Below are 27,564 nucleotides of genomic sequence, written 5' to 3'. Positions count from 1 at the left end.
CGGCAACGCTCAGACTCCACACTTATCTCCCCATCACCCCCGATGTGTACCGGCAACGTTTAGACTCCACACTTATCCTGATGTGTACCGGCAACGCTCAGACTCCACACTTATCTCCCCATCACCCCCGATGTGTACCGGCAACGCTCAGACTCCACACTTATCTCCTCATCAGCCCGATGTGTACCGGCAACGCTCAGACTCCACACTTATCTCCCCATCACCCCCGATGTGTCCTGGCAACGCTCAGACTCCACACTTATCTCCCCATCACCCCCGATGTGTACCGGCAACGCTCAGACTCCACACTTATCTCCCCATCACCCCCGATGTGTCCCGGCAATGCTCAGACTCCACACTTATCTCCCCATCACCCCCAATGTGTCCCGGCAATGCTCAGACTCCACACTTATCTCCCCATCACCCCCAATGTGTCCCGGCAATGCTCAGACTCCACACTTATCTCCCCATCACCCCGATGTGTACCGGCAACGCTCAGACTACACACTTATCTCCCCATCACCCCCAATGTGTATCGGCAACGCTCAGACTCCACACTTATCTCCCCATCGCTAACGCTCAGACTCCACACATCTCCCCATCACCTCCGATGTGTACCGGCAATGCTCAGACTCCACACTTATCTCCCCATCACCCCGATGTGTACTGGCAATGCTCAGACTCCACACTTATCTCCCCATCACCCCCGATGTGTCCCGGCAATGCTCAGACTCCACACTTATCTCCCCATCACCCCCAATGTGTCCCGGCAATGCTCAGACTCCACACTTATCTCCCCATCACCCCGATGTGTACCGGCAACGCTCAGACTCCACACTTATCTCCTCATCACCCCGATGTGTCCCGGCAATGCTCAGACTCCACACATCTCCCCATCATCCCGATGTGTACCGGCAACGCTCAGACTCCACACTTATCTCCCCATCATCCCCGATGTGTACTGGCAATGCTCAGACTCCACACTTATCTCCCCATCACCCCCGATGTGTACCGGCAATGCTCAGACTCCACACTTATCTCCCCATCACCCCCAATGTGTATCGGCAATGCTCAGACTCCACACATCTCCCCATCATCCCGATGTGTACCGGCAACGCTCAGACTCCACACATCTCCCCATCATCCCGATGTGTACCGGCAACGCTCAGACTCCACACTTATCTCCCCATCACCCCCGATGTGTCCCGGCAACGCTCAGACTCCACACTTATCTCCCCATCACCTCCAATGTGTACCGGCAATGCTCAGACTCCACACTTATCTCCCCATCACCCCCGATGTGTCCCGGCAACGCTCAGACTCCATACTTATCTCCCCATCATCCCGATGTGTACCGGCAACGCTCAGACTCCACACTTATCTCCTCATCACCCCGATGTGTCCCGGCAACGCTCAGACTCCACACTTATCTCCCCATCATCCCCGATGTGTACCGGCAACGCTCTGTTCCCTCCTATAGACTTCACTGTCTCCACCTGATTGCTTTTTGTCCTGAGGAGGCCTCCATGCTCAGCAGTGTGGCTCATGTGTCAGTAACGTCTCGCGTTGCTGACATTTTGTCAGGATTTGTGTTTTCTGAGGCCACGAGCACACTGCTTCAGTCACAGGACATGTTGTCCATTAGAAGTCTCCTGCAGCTGGTTGGAGGGTGAAGCACAGAGGCGCACACTACCCCCCGCTCACTTTAATGATCATTGGAGACCTGCACACCCTGACATGTCTCCAGGATGTGTGAAAGGTTGTGTTATGTGAGATGGGCGGTACATACTGTATGGCTCCCTAAGACACGGGCCCTATAAGAGACTGCCTCCATGTTAAACTTCCATCACCTTCTGGCGGCCAACCAGGGCTGAGCCTTAGGCAGATGGCCTGGAGTGGGGTCTGGGTTGTCACCATGCACAGTGGTTGTCACTGCTCATCTACAGAAGAGAAAAACTCACACACTTTAACAAACCCTGCGCTGTGTCAGCTGAGAATGATCAGGGCGAGTTCTGCAGTGTAACCAGGAGGGTTTCCATTCACTGACATCCAGCAGTTGTATTACAGCCTATCTCCCAGAATTGACAGGCTTTTTTCTTTTATAAATAATGTCATTCCCTATTTACCCCAGGTGCAGGTAGTTGCTTCCAGTCTCGCGTATTTGCCCACAGTCATCTGTTCCTGACCTGTTCTGTTGTGTAATAGGACACCGAGTGGTTGTTGTCTCTTTGTTGAGAGAAATTGGAGCGTGGTCCCTTTAAGAGCTGCTGCCTGCCTCTCCCTCACTGCTGGTTGCAGCTGTTCCTGGGAAAGTTTCTGCCACTGTGTCTCTGCTCTCCGCATTGTGGACACAGGATCTTGGACGTCCTTCTCGCTGTAGAGAGAGCAGGTGAGTGGCCGGACCCCCGGGTGGTGACCCCACAGGTGTTGTGTAGAAGCTTGTGTGGCCGGACCCCCGGGTGGTGACCCCACAGGTGTTTGTTGTGTAGAAGCTTCTGTGGCCGGACCCCCGGGTGGTGACCCCACAGGTGTTGTGTAGAAGCTTGTGTGGCCGGACCCCCAGGTGGTGACCCCACAGGTGTTGTGTAGAAGCTTGTGTGGCCGGACCCCCGGGTGGTGACCCCACAGGTGTTTGTTGTGTATCTGAGCCGCTGCCACCTGTTCCTGGTCCGCTGGTTCCCGGGACGCCCGGTGTGCTGGCAGGTAGGTACAGGCTCTGGTGGGGGTTGTGCTTGTTGCTGGGGTTGTTGTTGTTGTGTATCTGAGCCGCCGCCACCTGTTCCCGGGACCCCCGGTGTGCTGGCAGGTAGGTACAGGCTCTGGTGGGGGTTATTGTTGTTGTGTTTGGATGGTTATAAAGCTGCATTAAGCCCCCAGAGCTGATCAGATGGATTAGGGGACTGGATCTGGAGTCTGTGATGTGGAGCTCAATCACTTAAAGGGATCCTGAATCTACAGATGGCTGATAGCAGGGAACACTAGCTGCCCGTAGACTGAATGTGCTGGAGGCCTCAGAGATGTGTACAGCGCTCCGGCCGCAGGCGCCTCACACAGCCGGTTCTACTGGATTTACCATTCTGAAGTCTCATCCTTGTCTGTGGCCGGATGGGGGTCGGGCAGTGTGGACAGCCCCTTTAAGTGCTGTCTGATGGTCTGCGGTGGAGGGAGACAACATTGCGCCGCACACTTACCTCATTCAGTACAATAAATCAGAAATTGTGGATTTGGATGCAGATTTTAAATACAATTATTTTTTAAACATTTTACTGTAATTTGCAGCAAATGCAACAAAACCCACGGGATCTGCTGCGGCATCACAGTGTGGAAAATCCGCAACCCTTCTGTCCCGTGCTGCGGCATCACAGTGTGGAAAATCCGCAACCCTTCTGTCCCGTGCTGCGGCATCACAGTGTGGAAAATCCGCAACCCTTCTGTCCCGTGCTGCGGCATCACAGTGTGGAAAATCCGCAACCCTTCTGTCCCGTGCTGCGGCATCACAGTGTGGAAAATCCGCAACCCTTCTGTCCCGTGCTGCGGCATCACAGTGTGGAAAATCCGCAACCCTTCTGTCCCGTGCTGCGGCATCACAGTGTGGAAAACCCGCAACCCTTCTGTCCCGTGCTGCGGCATCACAGTGTGGGAAATCCGCAACGCCCCTTGCATGGTGCTCTCTCTCTCTCTCGGCTGTCCCTCGTACATCTCATACAGCGCTCTCTCTCTCGGCTGTCCCTCGTACATCTCATACAGCGCTCTCTCTCTCTCGGCTGTCCCTCGTACATCTCATACAGCGCTCTCTCTCTCTCGGCTGTCCCTCGTACATCTCATACAGCGCTCTCTCTCTCTCTCGGCTGTCCCTCGTACATCTCATACAGCGCTCTCTCTCTCTCTCGGCTGTCCCTCGTACATCTCATACAGCGCTCTCTCTCTCTCTCGGCTGTCCCTCGTACATCTCATACAGCGCTCTCTCTCTCTCTCGGCTGTCCCTCGTACATCTCATACAGCGCTCTCTCTCTCTCTCGGCTGTCCCTCGTACATCTCATACAGCGCTCTCTCTCTCTCTCTCTCGGCTGTCCCTCGTACATCTCATACAGCGCTCTCTCTCTCTCTCTCGGCTGTCCCTCGTACATCTCATACAGCGCTCTCTCTCTCTCTCTCGGCTGTCCCTCGTACATCTCATACAGCGCTCTCTCTCTCTCTCTCGGCTGTCCCTCGTACATCTCATACAGCGCTCTCTCTCTCTCTCTCGGCTGTCCCTCGTACATCTCATACAGCGCTCTCTCTCTCTCTCTCGGCTGTCCCTCGTAACCCATCTCATACAGCGCTCTCTCTCTCTCTCTCTCGGCTGTCCCTCGTAACCCCTCTCATACAGCGCTCTCTCTCTCTCTCTCTCTCGGCTGTCCCTCGTAACCCCTCTCATACAGCGCTCTCTCTCTCTCGGCTGTCCCTCGTAACCCCTCTCATACAGCGCTCTCTCTCTCTCGGCTGTCCCTCGTAACCCCTCTCATACAGCGCTCTCTCTCTCTCTCTCTCTCGGCTGTCCCTCGTAACCCCTCTCATACAGCGCTCTCTCTCTCTCTCTCTCTCGGCTGTCCCTCGTAACCCCTCTCATACAGCGCTCTCTCTCTCTCTCTCTCTCGGCTGTCCCTCGTAACCCCTCTCATACAGCGCTCTCTCTCTCTCTCTCTCTCGGCTGTCCCTCGTAACCCCTCTCATACAGCGCTCTCTCTCTCTCTCTCTCTCTCTCTCGGCTGTCCCTCGTAACCCCTCTCATACAGCGCTCTCTCTCTCTCTCTCTCTCGGCTGTCCCTCGTAACCCCTCTCATACAGCGCTCTCTCTCTCTCTCTCTCTCGGCTGTCCCTCGTAACCCCTCTCATACAGCGCTCTCTCTCTCTGCAATAGATAGAGGTGGGTCTGGCAGTGATTTCCAGCAGGATACGGCCTCCAGCCCTCTAACTGTCCTGTACATCTCTACAGGAAAGGCGGAGGTGTCATTTAGATCAGAGCTTCTCCACTCCAGGCCTCAGGCCGCACCCACAGCTCATGGTTTGAGGATTTCCTTAGTATTGGACAGGTGATATAATTATACTCAGTCCATCAGGTATTATCACAGGTGATATAATTATACTCAGTCCATCAGGTATTATCACAGGTGATATAATTATACTCTGTACATCAGGTATTATCACAGGTGATATAATTATACTCAGTCCATCAGATATTAGCACAGGTGATATAATTATACTCAGTACATCAGGTATTATCACAGGTGATATAATTATACTCTGTACATCAGGTATTATCACAGGTGATATAATTATACTCTGTACATGAGGTATTAGCACAGGTGATATAATTATACTCAGTCCATCAGGTATTATCACCGGTGATATAATTATACTCAGTCCATCAGGTATTAGCACAGGTGATATAATTATACTCAGTCCATCAGGTAGTATCACAGGTGATATAATTATACTCAGTCCATCAGGTATTAGCACAGGTGATATAATTATACTCCGTACATCAGGTACTATCACAGGTGATATAATTATACTCAGTCCATCAGATATTAGCACAGGTGATATAATCATACTCTGTACATCAGGTACTATCACAGGTGATATAATTATACTCCGTACATCAGGTAGTATCACAGGTGATATAATTATACTCAGTCCATCAGGTATTAGCACAGGTGATATAATTATACTCCGTACATCAGGTAGTATCACAGGTGATATAATTATACTCAGTCCATCAGGTATTAGCACAGGTGATATAATTATACTCAGTCCATCAGGTATTATCACAGGTGATATAATTATACTCAGTCCATCAGGTAGTATCACAGGTGATATAATTATACTCAGTCCATCAGGTAGTATCACAGGTGATATAATTATACTCAGTCCATCAGGTATTATCACAGGTGATATAATTATACTCTGTACATCAGGTATTAGCACAGGTGATCTAATTATAATCCGTACATCAGGTATTAGCACAGGTGATATAATTATACTCAGTCCATCAGGTACTATCACAGGTGATATAATTATACTCAGTCCATCAGATATTAGCACAGGTGATATAATTATACTCTGTACATCAGGTATTAGCACAGGTGATATAATTATACTCCGTACATCAGGTAGTATCACAGGTGATATAATTATACTCTGTACATCAGGTATTAGCACAGGTGATACAGGGGCGTAACTAGAAATGGCTGGGCCCCATAGCAAACTTTTGATTGGGCCCCCCCCCCCGCCCCACCCCCTCTCGATCGACCACTATGCCATCAACACACTCAGCTCTACACAGGTTCTGTACACCATATAAATTACAGTGCAGTTACATCAGGTGACTTACAGGAGACGTCTTCTCTGATCGGAGTTCTTCCCTTTTCATTTTCTTCTCCATCTGCCCTGGGCCATTATAAGAACTTCTCTGGGCCACGAATCCACAGAATCTGCCAGACAGACATATTAGGCTCCTCACTCTGTCACCATCCTCATCTCTACCAACTGCACATCTGTATTGGCCCCTTTACACCCACATTTAGTGGGCAGGCTGACTCTATGTGATCCCATTTTAGTATATGGCCCTCCTCTCTGTCACCCCTCCTTATAGATAGCTTCCTTATGTTGCCCCCCCCCCGCTGTCCCCCTTATAGATGCCCCCCATGTTGTCCCCTTATAGATGGTCCCCTATGTTGCCCCCCTTATAGATGGCCCCCTCTTCCCTTATATTGTTCCCTTATAGATGGCCCCCTTTCCCCCAATGTTGTACGTTTATATCCCCCTCTCCCCCTATGTTCTCCCCTTATAGATGGCCTGCTCTCCCCCTATGGTGTCCCCCCTTATAGATGCCCCCTTCTCCCCCCCTATAGATGCCCCCTTCTCCCCACCCCACCCCCCCACCGAGGAAAGCAAGTTTAAAAAAAAGAAAGAAAACTCACCTAACAACACGCTCCCCCGTCGAGCCTTTTTCCTGTCACCCCCTGTCTGATGCGCGGCTGCCGTCTGATGCCGCGTCCTAGCCCCGGCAGCGCGCGTATCGTAGAGTTCTGTGTGGGCCTGTGGCCGCGACTTCCGGTACACGTCTCTGTGCCGGAAGTCGCGGCCGCAGCACAAGCCCACACAGAACTCTATGATACGCGTGCTGCCGGGGCTAGGACGCGGCATCAGACGGCAGCCGCGCATCAGACTGTGGGTGACAGGAGCGCTGTGGACCGGTCCCGTGCGCCTCCTGGCCCAGTGACTCCTTTTCCCGATGGTTGGGGAAAGGAGTCTCCGGGTCGGGAGGAGCACGGGACCGGCCCCCGGCCACAGCACCCGGGAGGCATGCTCAGCCGCCGGGTGCTGCAGGATATGTCAGCTCCAGGGGCCCGCGTCATGGGCCCCCTGATGCGGCGGGGCCCCGTAGCAGCCGCTACGGCTGCTACGGCGGTAGTTCCGCCAGTGAGGTGATATAAACATACTCTGTACATCAGGTATTATCACAGGTGATATAATTATACTCTGTACATCAGGTACTATCACAGGTGATATAATTATACTCAGTCCATCAGGTATTAGCACAGGTGATATAATTATACTCAGTACATCAGGTATTACCACAGGTGATATAATTATACTCAGTCCATCAGGTATTAGCACAGGTGATATAATCATACTCTGTACATGAGGTATTAGCACAGGTGATATAATCATACTCTGTACATGAGGTATTAGCACAGGTGATATAATCATACTCTGTACATGAGGTATTAGCACAGGTGATATAATCATACTCTGTACATCCGGTACTAGCACAGGTGATATAATCATACTCTGTACATGAGGTATTAGCACAGGTGTCCTTTGTATGGGAAATCCTCAAAACACGACCTTTTGGTTAGGCCTGGAATTGAGAATCGCTGATTTAGATGACGGGGAACGCTCTTCCTCGCTCTCTCATAGTCTCTGTGTTTTTTGGCTCTGATTTTGTACCTTGAGGTGATGGTGACTGTAATGGTCATTGGCGGCTTTGTGTATAGGATATCTCATTACTCTTCCATCATCGGTATGGGGGGGGGGGTCTCTATGACACTAGTGGAGGAGATAACAGGGATCTGCATCTTTATATATCACCTGCAGGCAGGACGAGCGCTGCCGCCGCATTCTGTGCGCTCTCCGCTCTGGGGCGGTAATTCCGCCCTCAATAAATGGTAATTACACGTGTTGGCAGAAATCTCTAGAATCGGCCTTCACTTCCCTTTCCTGAAGCATCGGGAGTCGTGCAGATGGCTCTGGCATTATACTTATTATACTTATTGGTTTCTGTGTGATTTGGCTGATATAAGGGCCGTATTACACGACCCAATCTACAGGAGGAAACGAGCACCAACCTGTCCGATCAGCGATCGCTTCCTCCTCCTTCTGCGCTCATTGTCTGTGCTATTATTACCGGCATTGAGCGGGGTGGCAATGAGCTGCGGGTTGCAATGAGCTGCAGGGGGCCCAGAGAAGAGAGTGGCAGAGTGTAGACCCTCGCTATCGTCATCGTTTATTTAGAACATACTGAAAGACGGCGATCAGCATTGTGACATTGTGCGTGTCGGCTGATCGTTGCCTTTGAACATGAGTTATTACACGAAACAATTATCGTCTGGAACGGCCAAGTGTGGTGACGTAGCCGGTGACTGTCACTGACCACCACATCTACAATTATACAAAACCAGACATTGTATACAACACTTACTGTTACTCCATGTCCAGTAATAATGCCATCTCCTTGTGGATACGCCCAGGGGCGTAGCTAATGTCTCCTGGGCCCTGGGGCAAGAGGTCAACTTGGCCCCCCCCCCCCCTCCTTTCACGACCAAGTGATGCTATTGGTAATCGCCAATAACACCAGCATATAGGAAGAGAAAATATTATCATCATACATATTACTGCCACACTGAAACTGACCAAATCCTATATACTGAGACCAATATTACCACTATATAGGAAGGAAATGTTACCGCCACATCACAACCATCACCACCATATTGTTACTGACCAAATCCTGTATACTGAGACCAATATTACCAGTATATAGGAAGGAAATGTTACCGCCATATCACAACCATCACCACCATATTGTTACTGACCAAATCCTGTATACTGAGACCAATATTACCAGTATATAGGAAGGAAATGTTACCGCCATATCACAACCATCACCACCATATTGTTACTGACCAAATCCTGTATACTGAAACCAATATTACCAGTATATAGGAAGGAAATGTTACCGCCATATCACAACCATCACCACCATATTGTTACTGACCAAATCCTGTATACTGAAACCAATATTACCAGTATATAGGAAGGAAATGTTACCGCCACATCACAACCATCACCACCATATTGTTACTGACCAAATCCTGTATACTGAGACCAATATTACCAGTATATAGGAAGGAAATGTTACCGCCACATCACAACCATCACCACCATATTGTTACTGACCAAATCCTGTATACTGAGACCAATATTACCAGTATATAGGAAGGAAATGTTACCGCCACATCACAACCATCACCATCATATTGTTACTAACCAAATCCTGTATACTGAGACCAATATTACCAGTATATAGGAAGGAAATGTTACCGCCATATCACAACCATCACCACCATATTGTTACTGACCAAATCCTGTATACTGAGACCAATATTACCAGTATATAGGAAGGAAATGTTACCGCCATATCACAACCATCACCACCATATTGTTACTGACCAAATCCTGTATACTGAAACCAATATTACCAGTATATAGGAAGGAAATGTTACCCGCCACATCACAACCATCACCACCATATTGTTACTGACCAAATCCTGTATACTGAGACCAATATTACCAGTATATAGGAAGGAAATGTTACCGCCATATCACAACCATCACCACCATATTGTTACTGACCAAATCCTGTATACTGAAACCAATATTACCAGTATATAGGAAGGAAATGTTACCGCCACATCACAACCATCACCACCATATTGTTACTGACCAAATCCTGTATACTGAGACCAATATTACCAGTATATAGGAAGGAAATGTTACCGCCACATCACAACCATCACCACCATATTGTTACTGACCAAATCCTGTATACTGAGACCAATATTACCAGTATATAGGAAGGAAATGTTACCGCCACATCACAACCATCACCACCATATTGTTACTGACCAAATCCTGTATACTGAGACCAATATTACCAGTATATAGGAAGGAAATGTTACCGCCACATCACAACCATCACCACCATATTGTTACTGACCAAATCCTGTATACTGAGACCAATAAAAAACACAGTACCAGATAAAAGTAACAAATAACACCACCAAATACTGACTTTAGACCCTATTCCACCAACAGATCTGACGACAGATTATCTGCCAAAGATTTGAAGCCAAAACCAGGAACAGACTATAAACAAAGAACAGGTCATAAAGGAAAGACTGGATTTCTCCTCTTTTCAAATCCACTCCTGGGTTTGGCTTCAAATCTTTGGCAGATAATCTGTCGTCAGATCTGTTGGTGGAATAGGGCCCTAACACCACCACTGCTACTGACTAATACCACCACATACTGACTTAATACCACCACATACTGACTAACACCCCCTCTCTCTCCCCCCCCTTACAGATGGCCCCCTCCACCCCCCCCCCCCCCCCCCCCCCCCCCGTGCAGCTGATGTGCGGCTGCCGGGGGTGTCCCGTCCTATCCCTGGCAGCGCACATCAGAGAACTCCCCGTGCGCCGGAAGTCACAGGAGCTGTCTGATGCGCGCGCTGCTGGGGATAGGACGGGACACCCCCGGCAGCCGCACATCAGCCAGGGGGCAGTAAGAGTCGGACTCTTGTGACCGCATGCAAAATAATGCTTGTAGTCACAAGAGAGTGGGGGGGCGACCGCTGCGACCCTGGTAGCTACGCCACTGGATACACCGTATCTCCTCCCTTATTATAGATTCATGTACCATACTGTACATAGCCACATTATTACATTGTATCTTTAGTAACATTGATCTTAAGCGACTAATATTTTCACTTTTTTTTTTAAATGATAAATTCTTTATTTAAACCAAATTTTCTGACCGGAAGGAACCCTCCAAGAGAGCCCACTCTCCCGACAATAAAAAACATTAGTGCAAATGTGTACAAAACATGGTGGAGCTTAAAGGGGTAGTGCGGCGCTGAACAATTATTCACTAAATAACACACATTACAAAGTTATACAACTCTGTAATGTATGTTATGTCTGTGAATGGCCCCCTTCCCCGTGTTCCCCCCCACCCCCACCCGTGTACCCGGAAGTGTAGTGCTCTATACTCGCCTGAGCCGTGTCGACCCCCGTCTAGGGCTAAGATTACATCATTGTCGCAAGATGGTGGACGGGCTCGACACGGATCAGGTAATGTATAATGCACCACACTTCCGGGTACACGGGTGGGGGTGGTGGGACACGGGGAAGGGGGCCATTCACTAACATAACATACATTACAGAGTTGTATAACTTTTTGTAATCTGTGTTATTTAGTAAATAATTGTTCAGCGCCGCACTACCCCTTTAACATGGCTAGTTTGGCATGAGAATATGGCGAGGGGCGTTACCTCCACTGCAGATAGCAGCTCAGATGTGTGTACGTGTTCCATAAATTGGTCAATGGTCAGACTGAAGTACAGAGGTCTAGTGAGCTCCGTCCAGACATACCCAGATTGTGTAAAACGAGACACACCGACGCTGGGTCCCCCCCGTACACGGGACACATTGACGCTGGGTCCCCCCCCCCCCCCCCGTACACGGGACACATTGACGCTGGGTCCCCCCCGTACACGGGACACATTGACGCTGACCCCCCCCCCCCTCCTGTACACGGGACACATTGACGCTGGGCCCCCCCCCCCCCCCCCTGTACACGGGACACATTGACGCTGGGTCCCCCCCCCCTGTACACGGGACACATTGACGCTGGGTCCCCCCCCCGTACACGGGACACATTGACGCTGGGCCCCCCCCCCCCCGTACACGGGACACATTGACGCTGGGTCCCCCCCCCTGTACACGGGACACATTGACGCTGGGTCCCCCCCATACATGGGACACACCGACGCTGGGTCCCCCCCCCCCCCATGTACACGGGACACATTGACGCTGGGCCCCCCCACCCCCCCCCTGTACACGGGACACATTGACGCTAGGCCCCCCCCCCCCGTACACGGGACACATTGACACTGGGTCCCCCCCCCCCCCCCCCCTGTACACGGGACACATTGACGCTGGGGCCCCCCCCCCCCCCCCCCTGTACACGGGACACATTGACGCTGGGTCCCCCCCGTACACGGGACACATTGACGCTGACCCCCCCCCCCCCTCCTGTACACGGGACACATTGACGCTGACCCCCCCCCCCCCCCCCCTGTACACGGGACACATTGACGCTGGGTCCCCCCCCCCTGTACACGGGACACATTGACGCTGGGTCCCCCCCCCGTACACGGGACACATTGACGCTGGGCCCCCCCCCCCCCGTACACGGGACACATTGACGCTGGGTCCCCCCCCCTGTACACGGGACACATTGACGCTGGGTCCCCCCCATACATGGGACACACCGACGCTGGGTCCCCCCCCCCCCATGTACACGGGACACATTGACGCTGGGCCCCCCCACCCCCCCCTGTACACGGGACACATTGACGCTAGGCCCCCCCCCCCCGTACACGGGACACATTGACACTGGGTCCCCCCCCCCCCCCCCTGTACACGGGACACATTGACGCTGGGGCCCCCCCCCCCCCCCCTGTACACGGGACACATTGACGCTGGGTCCCCCCCATACATGGGACACACCGACGCTGGGTCCCCCCCCCCATGTACACGGGACACATTGACGCTGGGTCCCCCCCATACATGGGACACATTGACGCTGGGTCCCCCGCCATTTTATGAGACTCCAGCGCAGTTGTGAGCCAAGACCCCATTCACATTAGGTTGTGGTGCCATTTACAGGTTTCTCAACCAGATCCTGGGGGGCTGTTGTGTTTCCTCCCTGTTCAGGTCCCAGCAGCCATGTTCTTTCGCCTTTCTCAGCTGGTTCCGTCTCATTTGATCAGCTGCTGTTTGTGGCAATGAGCAAGGTCCAAGCTACAGCCCCACCGACCGGTGACTGCAGATCATGGGGCAGATCATGGGGCAGATCATGGGGCATCTTCCCGCTCTCCCCCCAAGAATGGGACAACTTTCTGCTCCAGATCTGTGTGTGAATGTCACCCTAAGCCACGTGCACCAGTATGTCTCCCCCCCCGGCAGGATAAGATGTGTTCTTGCTGCTTTCCATCCTCAGAGCTCTGAGCTCCCGTACTGGTCTGACCTCATTCCTCCAGAGCTTTCTACGAGGCCGCGGGCAGTGTCAGCTAACATGAGAGGAAGAGGGGAATGGACTGCACTATATACCTCCTCCTGTGACATCACACCAGCTATATACCGCCACCTGTGGCATCACCCCCTGCTATATACCTCCTCCTGTGACATCACCCCCTGCTATATACCTCCTCCTGTGACATCACCCCTGCTATATAACTCCTCCTGTGACATCACCCCTGCTATATCCCTCCTCCTGTGGCATCACCCCCTGCTATATACCACCTCCTGTGGCATCACCCCCTGCTATATACCTCCTCCTGTGGCATCACCCCTGCTATATACCTCCTCCTGTGACATCACCCCCTGCTATATACCTCCTCCTGTGGCATCACCCCTGCTATATACCTCCTCCTGTGACATCACACCAGCTATATACCTCCTCCTGTGACATCACCCCCTGCTATATACCACCTCCTGTGGCATCACCCCCTGCTATATACCTCCTCCTGTGGCATCACCCCCTGCTATATACCTCCTCCTGTGGCATCACCCCTGCTATATACCTCCTCCTGTGACATCACCCCCTGCTATATACCTCCTCCTGTGGCATCACCCCTGCTATATACCTCCTCCTGTGACATCACACCAGCTATATACCTCCTCCTGTGACATCACCCCCTGCTATATACCACCTCCTGTGGCATCACCCCCTGCTATATACCTCCTCCTGTGACATCACCCCTGCTATATCCCGCCTCCTGTGACATCACCCCCTGCTATATACCACCTCCTGTGACATCACCCCCGCTATATACCTCCTCCTGTGACATCACCCCCTACTATATCCCTCCTCCTGTGACATCACCCCCTGCTATATACCTCCTCCTGTGGCATCACCCCCTGCTATATACCACCTCCTGTGGCATCACCCCCTGCTATATACCTCCTCCTGTGGCATCACCCCCTGCTATACACCTTCTCCTGTGGCATCACCCCCTGCTATATACCTCCTCCTGTGACATCACCCCCTGCTATATACCTCCTCCTGTGACATCACCCCCTGCTATATACCACCTCCTGTGGCATCACCCCCTGCTATATACCACCTCCTGTGACATCACCCCCTGCTATATACCACCTCCTGTGGCATCACCCCCTGCTATATACCTCCTCCTGTGACATCACACCAGCTATATACCTCCTCCTGTGACATCACCCCCTGCTATACACCTCCTCCTGTGACATCACCCCCTGCTATATACCTCCTCCTGTGACATCACCCCCTGCTATATACCTCCTCCTGTGACATCAGCCCCTGCTATATACCACCTCCTGTGACATCACACCAGCTATATACCACCTCCTGTGGCATCACCCCCTACTATATACCTCCTCCTGTGACATCACCCCTACTATATACCTCCTCCTGTGACATCACACCAGCTATATACCTCCTCCTGTGACATCACCCCTGCTATATACCGCCACCTGTGACATCACCCCTGCTGTATACCTCCTCCTGTGACATCACCCCCTGCTATATACCTCTTCCCGTGACATCACCCCCCCCCCCCCCCCCCCCGCTATATACCACTGAAAGTATAAGTCTGTTTGGGTGACCTTGGGCCCCGGCCTCCTGCCGAAACAGACCTATTATAATCGGCTACTGGCTGTGAGAGTCTCGGCCCAATGGAGTACTGTGCTCTGCCAGGATGTTGGAGGATGAGGTAGAATACTTAGAAGAAGAAGAATACCTGTGCCTGTGTATTGACTTTGAGTTAGTCTTCACACCACCTTATGCCCGCTAGACTCGGCTGAACCTTCCTAATGGGTGACACAGGCCCCAGACCTTGTTACCTGGGATGAGGGTTCACTGCTGACACCCGCACTGCGAGATAGAGCAAAGTTGCAGTAAGCCTATGAACTCTATCTAGATCAGTTCCTGGCTCTTTTGGACACTGTCCTGCACTGTAACTTCTGCTTGTCCACGGCGTGGGTCGAGGTTGTCTCTGGCTTGTCCTCTCCTAATAGGGTTTAACAGAGCATAGTGCTTTGTAGTGTTACTTGTAAGAAGGTTGTTATGGGAAGGACGCAAGACAGTACACCTCTAAGGAAGCTAAGCTAAGCTAAGACTGCTTTAGGTAGGGGACCTGGCGGGGGGCTATCTAGCTTGCATCCTTCTCCCACAATGTCTAACACAAAAGACTCCTGCACCTCCTCCACCCATGTGACTTACTTCCCCAACGTAACTAATGTGCGTTGTGATTGGGTGAAAGATCGCAATAGAATAAATAACAGGAGAGGTGATAAGAGAGAAGAAAACAAGATTCCTACTGGTCTACAGATCCAGGTGACGCAAAGAGAAACAATAACCCTTTACAATCCTTCAGCTGTGCAGCTTCCACATAATCATATATAACACAGTGACATCTAGTGGCGAACTTTAGTACTACTTTCATCACCACAACAGCACAAGAAGTACACACTTTTGCAAAGGGTGTATCCAACTGTAACACCCGTGGTAGGACACCATACTATATACCTCTTCCCGTGACATCACCCCCTGCTATATACCTGTGACATCACCCCTGCTATATACCTCCTCCTGTTACATCACTCCTGTGCCATCACAACTCTGCCCCCCATACATCTCCTCCCTCATCTCCACAACTCTGCCCTCCATACATCTCCTCATCTCCACAACTCTGCCCCCCATACATCTCCTCCCTCATCTCCACAACTCTGCCCCCCATACATCTCCTCCCTCATCTCCACAACTCTGCCCTCCATACATCTCCTCTCATCTCCACAACTCTGCCCTCCATACATCTCCTCATCTCCACAACTCTGCCCTCCATACATCTCCTCCCTCATCTCCACAACTCTGCCCCCCATACATCTCCTCCCTCATCTCCACAACTCTGCCCTCCATACATCTCCTCCCTCATCTCCACAACTCTGCCCTCCATACATCTCCTCCCTTATTACTACAACTCTGCCCTCCATACATCTCCTCCCTCATCTCCACAACTCTGCCCTCCATACATCTCCTCCCTCATCTCCACAACTCTGCCCTCCTCCATACATCTCCTCCCTCATCTCCACAACTCTGCCCTCCATACATCTTCTCCCTCATCTCCACAACTCTGCCCCTCCATACATCTTCTCCCTCATCTCCACAACTCTGCCCCCCATACATCTCCTCCCTCATCTCCACAACTCTGCCCCTCCATACATCTCCCTCATCTCCACAACTCTGCCCCTCCATACATCTCCTCCCTCATCTCCACAACTCTGCCCTCCTCCATACATCTCCTCCCTCATCTCCACAACTCTGCCCCTCCATACATCTCCCTCATCTCCACAACTCTGCCCCTCCATACATCTCCTCCCTCATCTCCACAACTCTGCCCTCCTCCATACATCTCCTCCCTCATCTCCACAACTCTGCCCTCCATACATCTCCTCCCTCATCTCCACAACTCTGCCCCTCCATACATCTCCCTCATCTCCACAACTCTGCCCCTCCATACATCTCCTCCCTTATCTCCACAACTCTGCCCTCCATACATCTCCTCCCTCATCTCCACAACTCTGTCCACCACCCATCTCCTCCCTCATCTCCACAACTCTGTCCACCACCCATCTCCTCCCTCATCTCCACAACTCTGCCCCCCCATACATCTCCTCCCTCATCTCCACAACTCTGCCCCTCCATACATCTCCTCCCTCATCTCCACAACTCTGCCCTCCATACATCTCCTCATCTCCACAACTCTGCCCTCCTACATACATCTCCTCCCTCATCTCCACAACTCTGCCCCTCCATACATCTCCTCCCTCATCTCCACAACTCTGCCCTCCATACATCTCCTCCCTCATCTCCACAACTCTGCCCCCCATACATCTCCTCATCTCCACAACTCTGCCCTCCATACATCTCCTCCCTCATCTCCACAACTCTGCCCTCCATACATCTCCACAACTCTGCCCTCCATACATCTCCTCCCTCATCTCCACAACTCTGCCCTCCATACATCTCCACAACTCTGCCCCCCATACTTCTCCTCCCTCATCTCCACAACTCTGCTCTCCATACATCTCCTCCCTCATCTCCACAACTCTGCCCTCCATACATCTCCTCCCTCATCTCCACAACTCTGTCCTCCATACATCTCCTCCCTCATCTCCACAACTCTGCCCTCCATACATCTCCTCCCTCATCTCCACAACTCTGCCCCTCCATACATCTCCTCCCTCATCTCCACAACTCTGTCCTCCATACATCTCCTCCCTCATCTCCACAACTCTGCCCTCCATACATCTCCTCCCTCATCTCCACAACTCTGCCCCCCATACATCTCCTCATCTCCACAACTCTGCCCTCCATACATCTCCTCCCTCATCTCCACAACTCTGCCCTCCATACATCTCCACAACTCTGCCCTCCATACATCTCCTCCCTCATCTCCACAACTCTGCCCTCCATACATCTCCACAACTCTGCCCCCCATACTTCTCCTCCCTCATCTCCACAACTCTGCTCTCCATACATCTCCTCCCTCATCTCCACAACTCTGCCCTCCATACATCTCCTCCCTCATCTCCACAACTCTGTCCTCCATACATCTCCTCCCTCATCTCCACAACTCTGCCCTCCATACATCTCCTCCCTCATCTCCACAACTCTGCCCCTCCATACATCTCCTCCCTCATCTCCACAACTCTGTCCTCCATACATCTCCTCCCTCATCTCCACAACTCTGCCCTCCATACATCTCCTCCCTCATCTCCACAACTCTGCCCTCCATACATCTCCTCATCTCCACAACTCTGCCCTCCTACATACATCTCCTCCCTCATCTCCACAACTCTGCCCCTCCATACATCTCCTCCCTCATCTCCACAACTCTGCCCTCCATACATCTCCTCCCTCATCTCCACAACTCTGCCCCCCATACATCTCCTCATCTCCACAACTCTGCCCTCCATACATCTCCTCCCTCATCTCCACAACTCTGCCCTCCATACATCTCCACAACTCTGCCCTCCATACATCTCCTCCCTCATCTCCACAACTCTGCCCTCCATACATCTCCACAACTCTGCCCCCCATACTTCTCCTCCCTCATCTCCACAACTCTGCTCTCCATACATCTCCTCCCTCATCTCCACAACTCTGCCCTCCATACATCTCCACAACTCTGCCCCCCATACTTCTCCTCCCTCATCTCCACAACTCTGCTCTCCATACATCTCCTCCCTCATCTCCACAACTCTGCCCTCCATACATCTCCTCCCTCATCTCCACAACTCTGTCCTCCATACATCTCCTCCCTCATCTCCACAACTCTGCCCTCCATACATCTCCTCCCTCATCTCCACAACTCTGCCCCTCCATACATCTCCTCCCTCATCTCCACAACTCTGTCCTCCATACATCTCCTCCCTCATCTCCACAACTCTGCCCTCCATACATCTCCTCCCTCATCTCCACAACTCTGCCCCTCCATACATCTCCTCCCTCATCTCCACAACTCTGTCCTCCATACATCTCCTCCCTCATCTCCACAACTCTGCCCTCCATACATCTCCTCCCTCATCTCCTCCTACCATCCTTCCCTTGTTCTACCTTCTGCTAATGACCTTACACTAAGGGGTCATTCACACGTCCGCAAAATTCCGGACCTTGTGGATGGGGAAGGAATGTAATGGATTCGTCCCCCACCCGACATGATACTGACACATCTGTTTGAATCACCGGGCCACTGTAGTGACACATCTTCCCTGTCCGTAAGGTCTGCAAATTTGACAGTCATGTGAATGCCCCCTAACCTCTTCCATAATCAGAACCTCTCGCTCCGGCCTCCAGGACTTCTCTTGTGCTGCACCAGTTCTCTGGCGTTTCACCTAAAGACCTTAGTACTATCGATATTTCGGGCAAAAAAACTGTTCGGTACCAGAATTTCCTGGTATTGATAGTTTGTTGCCTCTCCTGTGTCCGTCGTCTCGGCCTCTCCTGTGTCCGTCGTCTCGGCCTCTCCTGTGTCCGTCGTCTCGGCCTCTCCTGTGTCCGTCGTCTCGGCCTCTCCTGTGTCCGTCGTCTCGGCCTCTCCTGTGTCCGTCGTCTCGGCCTCTCCTGTGTCCGTCGTCTCGGCCTCTCCTGTGTCCGTCCTCTCGGCCTCTCCTGTGTCCGTCCTCTCGGCCTCTCCTGTGTCCGTCGTCTCGGCCTCTCCTGTGTCCGTCGTCTCGGCCTCTCCTGTGTCCGTCACTGGGATCTGTCTGACTCCACCAGTGTCAATAAAGCTGAGTCACCAGACGCCCGGCCGCTGCCTGGAACACGGAAAGCTTCAGGTGTTTGTTTAGTTTTGTGCTCTGCGATTTCGGCTGCGGACGTCACCATCGCTGTCACCTTTATTATTAGATCTGGTGACCTGGAGGTGGCGCACTGTTATACAGGGTGTGGTGCCGGGGGCAGGAGTGGTAGGTGCCCTCCCCAGGTAATAGGTACAGGTGGTCCCGGTTGTATCTGAGGCCGGGCAGAGGAACCACAGAGTCCAGGATAAACGTAACCACCTAAATGCTTTACGGAAAGGTTTCTTAAAGTGACAGTACAGCCTAATTCTTAGCACAGAGTCTGTGATTGGACTCCGGGGGGGAGCGGTCTGCGGGGGCACAACTCTCGGGGTGACCTCAATACAAAGAATTCCTGTACTCCCGGCTCATTCCGGAAGAGATCACAGAGCGCCAGATCCAGGAACATCCGGGGGAGCCGATCCCTCCAGATTACCTGAGCTTCATGCGTGGATGTAATGTATCCCTGTATAGGGTGATATATCCCTGTATAGTGTCATGTATCCCTGTATAGTGTAATATATCCCTGTATAGTGTAATATATCCCTGTATAGTGTCATGTATCCCTGTATAGTGCCATGTATCCCTGTATAGTGTCATGTATCCCTGTATAGTGTAATATATCCCTGTATAGTGTAATATATCCCTGTATAGTGTCATGTATCCCTGTATAGTGTCATGTATCCCTGTATAGTGTCATGTATCCCTGTATAGTGTCATGTATCCCTGTATAGTGTAATATATCCCTGTATAGTGTCATGTATCCCTGTATAGTGTAATATATCCCTGTATAGTGTCATGTATCCCTGTATAGTGTCATGTATCCCTGTATAGTGTCATGTATCCCTGTATAGTGTCATGTATCCCTGTATAGTGTCATGTATCCCTGTATAGTGTCATGTATCCCTGTATAGTGTCATGTATCCCTGTATAGTGTCATGTATCCCTGTGTAGTGTCATGTATCCCTGTGTAGTGTGATATATCCCTGTATAGTGTCATGTATCCCTGTATAGTGTAATGTATCCCTGTATAGTGTCATGTATCCCTGTATAGTGTCATGTATCCCTGTATAGTGTCATGTATCCCTGTATAGTGTCATGTATCCCTGTATAGTGTCATGTATCCCTGTATAGTGTCATGTATCCCTGTATAGTGTCATGTATCCCTGTATAGTGTCATGTATCCCTGTATAGTGTCATGTATCCCTGTATAGTGTCATGTATCCCTGTATGGGCTGCTGTCAGTGAATGTAATCCTCTCCCTGCTCTCACAGCTGAGTGTTTGTTACAATGTAGAAGCCGGGAGAGGCGCCATGCTGTGTGATCAGAGCAAATGGCGGCCTATACCCTGTATATTACACCCTCTGTATATAGTATATAATGTATTATACCCTCTATATTACACCCTCTGTATATAGTATATAATGTATTATACCCTCTATATTACACCCTCTGTATATAGTATATCATGTACCCTCTGTATATAGTATATAATGTACCCTCTGTATATAGTATATAATGTACCTTCTGTATATAGTATATAATGTACCCTCTGTATATAGTATCATGTACCCTCTGTATATAGTATATAATGTACCCTCTGTATATAGTATATAATGTACCTTCTGTATATAGTATATAATGTACCTTCTGTATATAGTATATAATGTACCCTCTGTATATAGTATATAATGTACCCTCTGTATATAGTATATAATGTACCCTCTGTATATAGTATATAATGTACCCTCTGTATATAGTATATAATGTACCCTCTGTATATAATATATAATGTACCCTCTGTATATAGTATCATGTACCCTCTGTATATAGTATATAATGTACCCTCTGTATATAGTATATAATGTACCCTCTGTATATAGTATATAATGTACCTTCTGTATATAGTATATAATGTACCCTCTGTATATAGTATCATGTACCCTCTGTATATAGTATATAATGTACCTTCTGTATATAGTATATAATGTACCCTCTGTATATAGTATCATGTACCCTCTGTATATAGTATATAATGTACCCTCTGTATATAGTATATAATGTACCTTCTGTATATAGTATATAATGTACCTTCTGTATATAGTATATAATGTACCTTCTGTATATAGTATATAATGTACCCTCTGTATATAGTATCATGTACCCTCTGTATATAGTATATAATGTACCCTCTGTATATAGTATATAATGTACCCTCTGTATATAGTATATAATGTACCTTCTGTATATAGTATCATGTACCCTCTGTATATAATGTATTACACCCTCTGTATATAGTATATAATGTACCCTCTGTATATAGTATATAATGTACCCTCTGTATATAGTATATAATGTACCTTCTGTATATAGTATATAATGTACCCTCTGTATATAGTATATAATGTACCCTCTGTATATAGTATATCATGTACCCTCTGTATATAGTATATAATGTACCCTCTGTATATAGTATATAATGTACCCTCTGTATATAGTATATAATGTACCCTCTGTATATAGTATATAATGTACCTTCTGTATATAGTATCATGTACCCTCTGTATATAATGTATTACACCCTCTGTATATAGTATATAATGTACCCTCTGTATATAGTATATAATGTACCCTCTGTATATAGTATATAATGTACCTTCTGTATATAGTATATAATGTACCTTCTGTATATAGTATCATGTACCCTCTGTATATAATGTATTACACCCTCTGTATATAGTATATAATGTACCCTCTGTATATAGTATATAATGTACCCTCTGTATATAGTATATAATGTACCTTCTGTATATAGTATATAATGTACCCTCTGTATATAGTATCATGTACCCTCTGTATATAGTATATAATGTACCCTCTGTATATAGTATATAATGTACCCTCTGTATATAGTATATAATGTACCCTCTGTATATAGTATATAATGTACCTTCTGTATATAGTATCATGTACCCTCTGTATATAATGTATTACACCCTCTGTATATAGTATATAATGTACCCTCTGTATATAGTATATAATGTACCCTCTGTATATAGTATATAATGTACCTTCTGTATATAGTATATAATGTACCCTCTGTATATAGTATATAATGTACCCTCTGTATATAATATATAATGTACCTTCTGTATATAGTATATAATGTACCCTCTGTATATAGTATATAATGTACCTTCTGTATATAGTATATAATGTACCTTCTGTATATAGTATATAATGTACCCTCTGTATATAGTATATAATGTACCCTCTGTATATAGTATATAATGTACCCTCTGTATATAGTATATAATGTACCCTCTGTATATAGTATATAATGTACCCTCTGTATATAGTATATAATGTACCCTCTGTATATAGTATATAATGTACCCTCTGTATATAATATATAATGTACCCTCTGTATATAGTATCATGTACCCTCTGTATATAGTATATAATGTACCCTCTGTATATAGTATATAATGTACCCTCTGTATATAGTATATAATGTACCCTCTGTATATAGTATATAATGTACCCTCTGTATATAGTATATAATGTACCTTCTGTATATAGTATATAATGTACCCTCTGTATATAGTATATCATGTACCCTCTGTATATAGTATATAATGTACCCTCTGTATATAGTATATAATGTACCTTCTGTATATAGTATCATGTACCCTCTGTATATAATGTATTACACCCTCTGTATATAGTATATAATGTACCCTCTGTATATAGTATATAATGTACCCTCTGTATATAGTATATAATGTACCCTCTGTATATAGTATATAATGTACCTTCTGTATATAGTATCATGTACCCTCTGTATATAATGTATTACACCCTCTGTATATAGTATATAATGTACCCTCTGTATATAGTATATAATGTACCCTCTGTATATAGTATATAATGTACCTTCTGTATATAGTATATAATGTACCCTCTGTATATAGTATATAATGTACCTTCTGTATATAGTATATAATGTACCCTCTGTATATAGTATATAATGTACCTTCTGTATATAGTATCATGTACCCTCTGTATATAATGTATTACACCCTCTGTATATAGTATATAATGTACCCTCTGTATATAGTATATAATGTACCCTCTGTATATAGTATATAATGTACCCTCTGTATATAGTATATAATGTACCTTCTGTATATAGTATCATGTACCCTCTGTATATAATGTATTACACCCTCTGTATATAGTATATAATGTACCCTCTGTATATAGTATATAATGTACCCTCTGTATATAGTATATAATGTACCTTCTGTAATATAGTATATAATGTACCCTCTGTATATAGTATATAATGTACCTTCTGTATATAGTATATATGTACCCTCTGTATATAGTATATAATGTACCCTCTGTATATAGTATATAATGTACCCTCTGTATATAGTATATAATGTACCTTCTGTATATAGTATATAATGTACCTTCTGTATATAGTATATAATGTACCCTCTGTATATAATATATAATGTACCTTCTGTATATAGTATATAATGTACCCTCTGTATATAGTATATAATGTACCCTCTGTATATAGTATATAATGTACCCTCTGTATATAGTATATAATGTACCTTCTGTATATAGTATATAATGTACCCTCTGTATATAGTATATAATGTACCTTCTGTATATAGTATATAATGTACCCTCTGTATATAGTATCATGTACCCTCTGTATATAGTATATAATGTACCCTCTGTATATAGTATATAATGTACCTTCTGTATATAGTATATAATGTACCTTCTGTATATAGTATATAATGTACCCTCTGTATATAGTATATAATGTACCCTCTGTATATAGTATATAATGTACCTTCTGTATATAGTATATAATGTACCTTCTGTATATAGTATATAATGTACCCTCTGTATATAGTATATAATGTACCCTCTGTATATAGTATATCATGTACCCTCTGTATATAGTATATAATGTACCCTCTGTATATAGTATATAATGTACCCTCTGTATATAGTATATAATGTACCCTCTGTATATAGTATATAATGTACCCTCTGTATATAGTATATAATGTACCCTCTGTATATAGTATATAATGTACCTTCTGTATATAGTATATAATGTACCTTCTGTATATAGTATATACAGTAAAGGCCGGACGTAACTCTGTTTAAGGGAGGCCGGCATGACAGGGAAAGTGGGACATAGTGGGTTAATAGGAACTGCTCGGCTAGGGCGGGAGTTGCCAAGGGTGGAGTTGGTTGTGAGGGGAGGTATTATAGGGCCCAGCAGCGACCAGCAGCACACGTGGAGCAGCAGTGGAAGAGAGTGGACGTTTTTGGCTGTTTTTCCCTGTGAGGCAGTGTGCGTTTTTTGGTGACAGTGCAGCGGTCCTTACCGGCATGGCGTTGTCAGTCCCGGAGCTCCTGCAGCACCTGAGAGAGGCAGCAGCGGCAGTCCCGGACTGGGCCTGGCTGGACACCAAGATGCAGGCCATCCTGGCTACCCCTGCTCCTTCACCGGCAGTCGGGTCTCCTGTCTCCTGATTGTGAGCTGTCTCCCGGATCTGCCTCCTCCTCTGGTCCGGCCGGCCCTCAGGAGGTGGAGTGGCGCTCGCGGCTCTCCAGGCCTCCAGCCCGCCTCAGTCCTACTTCTCCCCCTAGGTTTCGCCATCTGCGCAGGAGCCCCTCCAGGGACCCTCCAGGTTGGGCTCCCCGCCGCCCGGGGTCAGGCCTCCTGATGGGGGGGGGGGGTGGGCTTCGTCCGGCCAGTATTCCTTGCAGGGTCAGTCTTCCCAATCCGGGGGGGGGGGCGGTTTGTGTTGGCAGTTTAATGACGGCCAGTGCAAGTATGGGACGGCCTGCAAATTCAGGCATGCTTGCGGGACATAGTTACATAGTTAATACGGTTGAAAAAAGACACATGTCCATCAAGTTCAACCAAGGAGGGGATGGATACAGGGAAGGGGGAGGGGTGATAGGTTCTATACATATGCATCTATATTATTTTGGTCTAAGAACTTGTCTAGCCCTGTTTTGAAGCCCTCTACTGTTTTTGCTGTGACCAGATCCTGTGGTGACTGTTCCACAGATTCACAGTTCTCATGGTAAAGAAGGCTTGTCGCCTCCGGAGATTGAACCTTTTTTTCTCCAGGCGGAGGCAGTGCCCTCTTGTCCTTTGAGGGGGTTTTACCTGGAACATCTTTTCCCCATATCTCTTGTAGGGGCCATTTATATATTTAAATAAGTTAATCATATCTCCCCTTAAACGTCTCTTCTCCAGACTAAACAAATGTAATTCTTTTAATCTCTCCTCATAACTAAGATGCTCCATTCCCCTTATTAGTTTAGTGGCCGTCTTTGTACCCTCTCCAGCTCTAGAACGTCCTTTTTATGAATCGGGTTCCAAAACTGGACGGCATACTCCAGATGGGGCCGCACCAAAGCTTTATAAAGCGGTAATATTATATCCCTGTCCCGAGAGTCCATGCCTGTTTTAATGCATGACAACATGTGGAGGGACCTCCCACGGCTCCGCCCGATGTTTTCAGAAAGGAAAGGGTCGTAGTGTTGGACATGGGGGGGTGACGCCAGTGAAGATGGGCGTGATGCGCCCCTTTCTAGACAGGTATCCGGACAGGGTCAAGGCTGATCTGCTCATTAGAGGTTTTACGGACGGTTTTGTTATCCCGTCCCCTCACTATGCGGTTCCCTTCTCGTTGCGGAACTTGCGGTTGGCCTATCAATACCCCTCAGTGGTTTCTGAGAAGTTGTCTAAGGAAGTGTCCCGTAGCAGGAAGGTGCGCCCCTTTTCCACCCCTCCCTGGGCGGACCTGGTGTTATCCCTGCTCGGGGTGGTCCCTAAGAAAGAGCCGAATATATTTCGGCTCATTCATCACCTCTCTTACCCCCATGGCAGGTCCGTTAATGCTGGCATAGACCCGGAACTGTGTTTCGCTGTCTACACGTCATTTGATGCAGCGGTGGCATGGGTGCGAGAGTATGGTCAGGGGGCATTAATGGCAAAGGTGGATATAGAGTCTGCCTTTCGTCTTCTTGTTGTGCATCCGGTAAGCATGCATTTGCTGGGCTGCCACTGAGGGGGGAGACCGCCTGTTGATAGGTGCCTTCCCATGGGCTGCTCCCTTTTGTGCGCTCACTTCGAGGCGTTCAGTTCGTTCCTCGAATGGGTGATTCGGGATCTGGCGGATATGAGGTCGGTCATCCATTACTTGGATGACTTTTTGTTTGTCGGGCCTCCCGGGTCGCCCATTTGTCTCACCTTGCTAGGAACCATGGAGTGGGTGTCTGGTGGTTTCCGGGTCCCGCTAGCTAATGATAAGACGGAGGGTCCGGCGACTTTGCTTCAATTCTTGGGAATCCCTATTGATTCCATTCAGATGGCGTGCAGGTTGCCTGAAGATAAGCTTGAGGCTCTGAAGGGGGAGGTGAGGCGGGCTCAGGCTTTGTGAAAAATTCAGCTGCGGGAGGGTGCCCATGGGGAGGGTGTTTTGTCGCCGTCTGGCTGGAGCGACTGCGGGGGTGAAGGCGCCACATCATTTTGTTTGTTTGACCCAGTATATGTGGGAGGATTTGGGGGTGTGGTCTTTGTTCTTAGACACGTACAACGGGAGGTCGTTGGTTCTTGCCCCAATGGTTGATAATTTCGATTGGGAGCTCTTCACCGATGCGGCCGGGGGCATGGGTTTTGGGGCATATTGCCAAGGCCAATGGTGCGCGGGGTTGTTGGCCAGGAAATGGGTGGATGCGGGCC

At 48.5% G+C, this 27,564-nt stretch overlaps 1 protein-coding gene across 2 annotated transcripts in view; it reads left to right on the top strand.

Moving 5' to 3' along the window:
• Positions 1 to 2,281: 2,281 nt before the first annotated feature.
• SYTL4 (synaptotagmin like 4) overlaps positions 2,282 to 27,564 on the top strand; it is a 54,750-nt gene continuing 29,467 nt past the window's right edge. Inside the window, exon 1 of one of the 2 annotated variants that reach the window (XM_069985774.1) lies at positions 2,282 to 2,389. The gene's annotated coding sequence lies outside the window, so the exon portion shown is untranslated. Of the gene's footprint in view, positions 2,390 to 20,067; positions 20,222 to 27,564 lie in introns of those variants that run through there. The other variant, XM_069985775.1, reaches the window with a different exon arrangement.

This window comes from Dendropsophus ebraccatus, chromosome 10 (assembly GCF_027789765.1).
Source record: "Dendropsophus ebraccatus isolate aDenEbr1 chromosome 10, aDenEbr1.pat, whole genome shotgun sequence".
Taxonomy (NCBI): Eukaryota; Metazoa; Chordata; class Amphibia; order Anura; family Hylidae; genus Dendropsophus; species Dendropsophus ebraccatus.
This window is presented reverse-complemented; position numbering and strand designations above follow the sequence as displayed.